Here is an 8,924-nt window from a genome sequence, read left to right on the forward strand (position 1 = left end):
AAGGTTAGTCATCAGTATCAAGTACGATCATTGGGAGACTCACACAATGGCCAATAGTGGAAGATTGACCGCTGTCAATGGGAAAAGACTTATCTGGACTAATAAACCACAAATGAAGGCATCAAAACTGGAAATAGCCATGACGGCCTGTAACGAGAAAAAAATGATTGTATTAAAATCGGGAGGCAACTGGTCGGATGCCTGTCAATCTATTTAAAAAAATATATTATCCAGTCTTGTGGCAAGTATTCAAGAGCTGCAATTAAAAGTTAACGTAACAAAGAGTTCAAAATTAATGGAATCAAAGAAAATCTATCGTAAGAAGATGCGTTATATCTTAAAACTTCCAGTATCCAGTGAGAGATATGTGAAAATACTAGACATAAAGAAAGTATTTAAGAATAGGAACTTACAGATAAAGCGGGATAGTGTGGATACTGCCTATGCTAAATTATATCATGCTCTTTCGACTAGGAATGAGAAAGCTTTTTGATCCCTGGTGGGACATGGCACAAATTCGCATAAACAGCCAGATGATTTTTTTGTCTCAAGTCATAAGTGGCAAAATCATAACAAATATTTATACAAATCATCTGTTATGAGTGAATATATGACAACTAACCCAGATGGTTCATTTGCAGAAATAACTGAAGATGAAATTGTCAAATTAATAAAGAGTTCTTGCTCATCCAAGGCAGCAGGACCCAATGATATCCCTATCGGCTTGATAAAATAGGATCCGTCCAGCTTTAGATTAGTAGCGGTCCTGGATTTTGAATGGAAACTGTTTGCGAAGCACCTCCAGAATAAAATGAGGGCAGGGGCGGGGAAAAAATCATTAATACCAATAATGCAAACTGGATTTCGCTTAGGGTGTTCAACCCTTGATAACATTGTTTCACTGGACATGATGGAAAAAGGCAAGCTTGCGGAAAATAACATTATACGCCTGCTTCGTGGACTACTCCACAGCATTCAATAAGGTCAACAGGCAAAAGTTGTGGAATAAATTAACAGCATAGGAGGTTTATTTGATCCTTTTAAATGTTATTATTGCCCTGCACTCGGATACATGGGTCAGGGTGAAGCTGGCTCATGATAATACTCTATCCCCAAAAATGGATACTACTAATGGTCTTAAAAAAGGCTGTGTGTCAGACTAGCCACTAACCTGTTCTCTTTGATTCTTCTTCTGCGATGCTCGAACCCTGACTCTCCTCAGTTTCCCCTCAAACGACAGAGTTGTTTAAGATACTCTGAAGTTCAAAGGACCCCCGGGGGGAAAGGGGAATGAGAATCAGTCAAATTTGCTTTATTCGAGGTAAAAATCTCATAAAAGCATGATACATCTAAAACCATTAAATCCACAATAACAAGTTTAAAAAATATTTACAACCTCGAAGAATTTAAAAGGATAAAGCATAGTGACTTCAATAATGTTAAAATTCATCAATAAAACCTCAAAATTCATATGGTTATAGAGCCAATACCAGCCCAAAAAGACAGGGTCAAAACATTCTCTTTAGTTTGTTCGAAGAACAAAGAAGGCCTGGGTTAATCTCGTCAAGCCTGCTATTGTACAAGAGATTTCCTTCTGATAACCAATGCCCAAGGCAGGAATTTAGCAACTGCCACAGAAATAGTTGGCAAGGAACTGGTGCAAATAATTCTTAGAGCCACATCACTCTCTCTCATGCCGAGCTGTTTGCACACAGCCCTCAACCAGACACGTCGAGGGATTGAGTAGGCCCCACACACAAAAGTAAGTGGGCGATGGTCTCGGTGCAGCTATTACAGGCTTGGCAGACATGAAAATTACCTTCTGCCCATCTTCCAGTTAGAGATCTGATTGGAAGAGACCCCACTCTAAGTTGGAAGTAAAGCTTCCTATCCTGAGTCTTGGTTATGATGTCCCAATAGGGTTCCAGGAATGGGGAAGCTTTTATCTCCAGAAAGCGACCCTCCAAAGTGGAGGGATCTGCATCATTCCAGTTCCGGCGTTCTACCATTTCCCAATACCTTGTTTTTATTGTATCTTTGGCAGGAAACTGGACCTGCACTGATTTCTCCCACAACTCCTTCATGCCCATGGTCCCCAATGTTCTACACAGATCCCCTAACCAACCTATTCACACAGATCCCCTAACCAACATATTCAATGAGAATCTAAAGACAAGAGATAACACGCTGTTTTGACTGGCGCAGAATCAGACCAAAGGTTCACTGCTCACCAGTCTAGTGTTTGCAGTCTTCCGTTCAGACAACACCATATATTTTTCTAAAAATAAAATTGCACAATTTAAATAACATATTATCTAATTATTCTAAACTTTCATTGATTCACTTTTGACAAACTATGATTACCTAAAAGCATTACATTGATTGCTGAATACTTGAATAAGCATTGAAATACTCTCTTGGTGTTTTCTTATTGCTCTTGTCCTGTAAAAAAGAGACAGATCATACCATTGCACCTTTTTAATAATATTATGCCAATTAAATTCCTGCTGTTGTAATCTTTTTTACCTTTGTTGTGTGGTATTTATTCTTACCACGTTATCAACACAATTATGTAATCTCTTAGCCTTCTATTAAGTCTCTAGAAGGCCTTCTATTATTATCAAAAGTCTCTAAAACGCCTTCTTATTATTGTCTCAATAATGTTCAAATACCTCGTAACAGAAATGTCTGTAAAAGTCTTAAAGTACCCAAGCTTCATAACTGAAGGTGTTAAAAGATTTTCACAATAATGTTTAAATGCCTCATAACAGAATGTCTGTAAAAGTCTTAAAGTTCACAAGGTTCGTAACTGAAGGTGTTAAAAGCACTTCACAAGTGTTTCTTCATTCAGGACTTAACTGCGGTATAATTCACAGGAAATAAACACTCACCAATATTTTCCTTAATTTAAAATGTGCAAGTATTGATGTTTTTCTTCCTTTACTTATCTTGTTTTCTCTTTTTTCTTTTTAGGATGCAGGAAGGATTGGCAGATGCTCCGGAAACGGAAGAACCTCTGTTCAAGGTCCGGAAGTGAAGGGTGAAGGAGCTGTCCCGAAAATGAAGCCGAGTCCCTGAAGTCAGCTGAGGATCAAGCGAGGAAGCGGGGAATCCAACGTCGGCTGCCAAGGAGAAATCAGGTAAGCGTGTTGAAAGACGAGACCAAGCGAGGGGCGGTATCACCGTGTGGTTTAACCCCTTTGCTGCTAGGCCTTTTCCCCTCCTGTGCTAAGCCATTTTTTGGCAATTTGGGTCAGTGCGCGCTTAGGCCCCTGTAACTTTTTGACCACATAAGGTATCCACGCAAAATTTGCATCCTTTTCTTCTAACATCATGGGGATTCTAAAGATACCCAGGGTTTGTGGATTCCCTTGGAGGGGTCCCATAAATTAAGCAAAATATAGTCAAATTTTTGTTTTTGTCAGAAAAATGGGGAAAACGGGTTGCAAATGAAAGCCTCTGGGCTTTTTCCCTGCAAATGTTATCAAAAAAGGGTTTCTGGGGCTGAAATCAGAATTTTCTCAGCTTTAAAGAAATGAGAGTCTTTTGTCAGAGAACCAACATTTTTCACACAGTTTTGGCATTTTTCTGGGACATTGCCTATTTTTGCTATTTTTAGTGCTTTCAACCTCCTTCCAGTTAATGGTAGAAATGAGTTTGAAAGCAATAATGGATCCTGGAAAGCTTTTAAAAAAGTAGACAACATTTTTAATTCAGAAAGGGGTCATTTGTCTAAATCCATGAAGGTTTCTTTATAGAAACTAACAGTTAAATATTGGAAACATTGAAAATTAGTTGAAGAAAACAGCCTTTTGTCTCAACGTTTTCACCTGTAACTTCTTGTAATTTTGTCAGCTCTTTGAAAGCAATATACCGTTACCTCCGTTAGACCTTCCTGGTTGTGGGGATATACAGGACTTGTAGAACCAGACGAACCCAGAGCCAAAAACTGAGCAGCAACTTGTAATGTTTTTTTTATTCTGTACCGGGTATAGAGCAATTATTCTGGGAAAATGTATACATGGAAAAATTGGTATGAAAGACACCTATGTATTTCTAAATTGGGTACAAATTATAGAGTTTAGAAACAGTATATATTTCCACATTTTCAAAATTGGGAATACTCATACTAGCATGAGAATTATTGGTAATTTCTAAAAATGATTTTTTTTTACACAATGTCTTTCATTTTGAAGGGAGAAATGCATGAACACTCAATAGGTAATACCAGTTGATTTACAAATCTGAATTTCCCTAAGTCTTCCGATAAAAATGGTACCTCACTTGTGTGGGTCGGCCTTGTGCCTGCGACAGGAAACAAAGCAAAATGCAACGGGCCATACTTATATTTTTTCAAAGTGCCTTCTTGAGTGTTCATTTTTGCAATTTTGGTTAGGGCAACCATATGTTCTGTTCAGTATGCAATCTGTGTATCAACCTCCTCCTTTTCTGGAAAGTCCTGGCACACCACAGATACAATAGAGGCAGTGGTTTGACGCTTTTGAGACATATATTGGTGCTATAGGTGCATCACTGTATAGAGCTGAAAGGAAAACATATTTGCTTTTGAACTGTTTGGGATTTGAAGGAAGGGAGGTGTACAAACATTTACCTGATTAAGGGCCATATGTATCAAGAACACGATTTGCGATTCTGAATTTGCAAATTTTACCGAATCGCAAAATCAGAATCGCAAATCGGCATGTATCAACACAATCGCAAATATTTAGCAATTCGGCCATAATCGCTAAATATTTGCGCAATGGCCAATAGCGATTCCATAATCTCAAAACATCGCTAATTTGTGAGCTCGCAGCCTGAAAATCGCAAAATTGGGAGATCGCAGGCCAAAAATCGCTAAATTGCGATGTTCCAATGGAAAAATCGCTATTTTGCAATTTTCTGGAAACATCCAATCGCAATACTGATGCTTTATGATGACATCACCATCCAGGAAGTGAGTGATTTCCCATGGTTCTTCAGGATTGATACTGAGAGAGTGTGTGAGTGTTGTTTGCTACTCAGGAGCCATGGCAGAAGGTGGAAATAAGGATGTTCCAGCAACCCAGTAGGAGCAGCAAGAGGGGGAAGCAGCCAGGAAGAGAAAGCTGAAGTTCTCTGAGGCAGAACTAGAAACCCTCATCACAGAAATGGTGCCAAACCATGAGGCTTTATTTGGAAGGAGTTCACACAAGGTGCCTCAAGCCAGGAATAGAAGGATTTGGGAAGGCATCCAAGCCAAAGTAAATGCCCTTGGAGTGACACACAGGACAATAGAAGTGTTGCGCAAGCGCTGGTACGACCTGCGCCAGCGCTCCAAGGAGAAGTTGGCTGCCAGGCTGGAGCAGTCCCAGCTCACCGGTGGGAGAACCTCCAATGTCACAGACTCTACACCACTGGAGGAACTGGTAGAGGGCTAACTGCCTCCACAGAGTGTTGCGGGCGTGTCCCTGCTAGACAGCTCAGCCCAACCAGCTGCAAGACCAAGTATGAAGCATGCCTTCCCACCCTAAACCACCCCCAGCAACCCCAGCAACCCCATGCAGCGACCTAGGGATAAGGGGAACCACATGTCAGGCCAGAGCAAGTACACAGGATCTCACATCAATGCATTATGGGAGATGTAGTCACAATAGTCAGTAATGTTTGAAGTAGCATCCAACTAAAGCAATTTTCACATGTGCAGGTCAGGAAAGGTGAATGACACAAGTAAAGTTAGGGAACACTGTGAAAGAATTTATTTGAACATCACATGACAGGAAAAATATATTAATGTGTGCTGCTCTATCCACAGCACCTGCAAGTGGAAAGGCAACAGCCCGTGCAAGGGACACAGGACCCCAAGCCTCTGGAGAAGCTAGCCAGGGCCAGGATACAGATGGGGAGGACAGTCCTTTCAATCGACCACAGGGACACAGAAGGAGGATCGTGAGGCCATTGAGAATCATGGAAGATGAGGAGGAGCACAGTGAGAGTGCAGTCTGAAGCACCAGTTACCCAGCAGCAGGAGTCAAGACCACAGACCACAGGCAGGCGTAGACCCCGCACGGGCTTCAGCTCCAGTGAGCATCAGGATGATTCTGTTTTTGCTGGCCTCGAAATGCACATGCTCCAGGTACACCGCCTGCAAGCGAAACATATGAAGGCAATTCAGCGAGAGATTAGGGCAGGGAACAGGGGAATTCGCCAAGAAATTAGGGGGGCTGTGCAGGAGCTGACTGCCGAGTTGCGAGCAGAACGCGCAGCCAGGCGCAAAGATATGGCCCACATGGACCACTACACTCGCGCTATTACCCGGCTGGCCTCCTCCACCAATATGCTGGCAAGGCGTGCCATAGAGACTCAGCGTGAGTTCTCTCACAGAATCCAGGATATCGCCACTGTGGTAATGCAGTCAACTGCTACCCTGGATGAACTGCGCGCCCTGGGTACTGCTGGTCTAGGGGTGCTGACCCCCAGTGAGGAGGACTCACAGTCAGTGCGGAGATCCAACACCCCCCTACCCACTGTTGAGAGGCGCTGTAGTGGCAGGAGCAACAGGCCTGCCACACACCAATGGAAACTGCTGCAAAATGACTATTACACACAGGGGAGAAATAGGGCCAGCAACAGTGTTGCATTTGCTGTGATTAGACTAAAATTGTTGCACTGTGATTTCATCATGTGCATTGGATTGGGAGAGTACTTTTATGTTTATTTGGATGTGTGACATTGTTGCTATTGGGAATTAAACACATTAGCAAAGGCTTAAGTTGTCATTGTATCATTATTACTCACCTAGAAGTAGTTGCGCATGATCTCATTACGCCTCTGTCGCCCAGCTGCAGCAACAGATACGCCAGCTTCCACATGTACAGGTCCAGGTCCCTCCACGTCGGAGGATTCTGAGTCACTCAACTCCATTGGTGTCCCTTTCCTGGTTGCAATGCTGTGCAGCATGGCACAAGCTACTACAATTTTGCAGCACGTTTCTGGCCTGTATTGGAGGGCTCCTCCACTTTTCTGAATGCATCTGAATCTGCTCTTCAATATGCCGAATGTTCTCTCGATGGTGACTCTTGTTGAAATGTGTGCCCGGTTGTAGCGCCGCTCCTCAGCAGTGGCAGGATTCAGGTAGGGGGTCAGGATGAAATCCCAGACTGCATAGGCACTGTCTCCTGTGGGTGGAAATGTTTAAAGGTCAGTCAATGTCATGCACATGCTGGCCATTTGGAATGTGGGCTGTCATTGTGTGCTTTTACCTAGTAGGTATTCCTCTCCAAATTCCCCTCTTGAGAGAATACGGTATAGCCCACTGTGACGGAATATTAAGGCGTCATGTGTGCTTCCTGGATACTTTGCCACTATGTCGGTGATTATGTTTTTGGAATCACACACCATCTGTATGTTCAGTGAGTGGTAGCATTTCCTGTTCCGGAATACATACTCTATGTTTGAGGGGGGTGAAATGGCAACATGTGTCCCATCTATACATCCTATGACGTGGGGGAATTGGGCAATGTTGTAAAAGTCCTGCTTGGTCTGTGCTAGTTTCTGTGGGGTGCTGGGGAAGTGTATGTGGTGTTGTATCCTATGTGTCATGGCGTCGAGGAACGCATGGAAGAAGCGCGATAGGGCACTTTGTGACACCCCTCCTGCTAAGGCTATGACCCCCTGAAAACTACCTGAGGCCAGCAGGTGTAGTGAACACAGGACCTGGATGTGTGTGGGTATGGCTTGTGTCCTGCGGGTGGGGTGTTCTAGGTGGGGCCTGAGTTCCTCAATTAAATCAAGTATGCTCTCCTCCTCCAGTCTGTAATGGGTGTAGATGTCCTCCTCAGTGCGCTGGAAGATGGTGGTGTGCAACCGGAATATGCTCTCTTGCCGTCTCCTCCTCTGCACCACGGCTCTCAGTCTTTGCCTCCTCACTATCATGTAGAGCCCAGACATTGTGGATAAGAGTGTGTTGCATTCTGGGCTTCATTTTATATTTTGCACCTGGTTACCACCTGCTCCCACTTGATGGTAATTGCGTTTCCTTTATTCGCGATTTCCCTTATTCCGCTATTAGCGAATGGTTGATGCATTCCATTGCGAATTCTTAATTGCGATTTCCAGATTTGAGAATTTCGCTAACCGGTTTCAGTGCAAATTTGGAAATCACTATGGAAATCGCAATTTACCACTTTCTCAAGGTTTGGAACTCGCTAAATAGCGATTCCTTCTTTTGCATGCATTTTCGCCTTCATACATTGGGATTTGCGATTTTTATTGTCGCGAACGGTATTTTTAGCGAATCGCATCGTTTGCAACAGGATTTTTGCTTCATACATATGGCCGTTAGTCCTAGCTGAAGGAGAAGTTCTTGATGAATATCAGGAAACTGTTAAGAAACTTGTTATTACGTTTGATGTACATCCAAATTTGGTCGTGCTAAGACACAATTTTTTTAAGAGAGCACAACTTCAAAGTGAGGATGTTGATTCGTACTTAAGTGCCTTACGCAAGTTGTGTGCTGACTGTCAATTTGGTGAATTTCGTGATCAGTTGGTTAGAGATCATTTCATTGCACATTGCTGTGATAAGCATATACACGAAAAGTTACTCACGATGCGTAATCCCACACTTGATGAGATTATAAAAGTAGCAAAGAGTCTTGAACTTGCTCAGACTTCGATCAAGGAATTGAGTGCGGGTAGTCTTAACAAAGAAAATTGAAATGTTGTAGTTTCTTCTGTGCCTAAAGTTAGCAATGCTAGGAGAGATAAGAGTAATGAGAAAGGTGCTTTTAAAAAAATAATATTTGCTATAGATGTGGTTAATCTCCACATAGTAAAGAAAATAGGTTTTGTCCTGGGAAGAATGCCAAATGTTACAAGTGTGACAAGATTGGTCACTTGGTGAAAGTTTGCCAATCTAATATGAAAAAGGCTGAAAATGTTAAT

This window comes from Lissotriton vulgaris, chromosome 8 (genome assembly GCF_964263255.1).
Source record: "Lissotriton vulgaris chromosome 8, aLisVul1.2, whole genome shotgun sequence".
NCBI classification, from domain to species: domain Eukaryota; kingdom Metazoa; phylum Chordata; class Amphibia; order Caudata; family Salamandridae; genus Lissotriton; species Lissotriton vulgaris.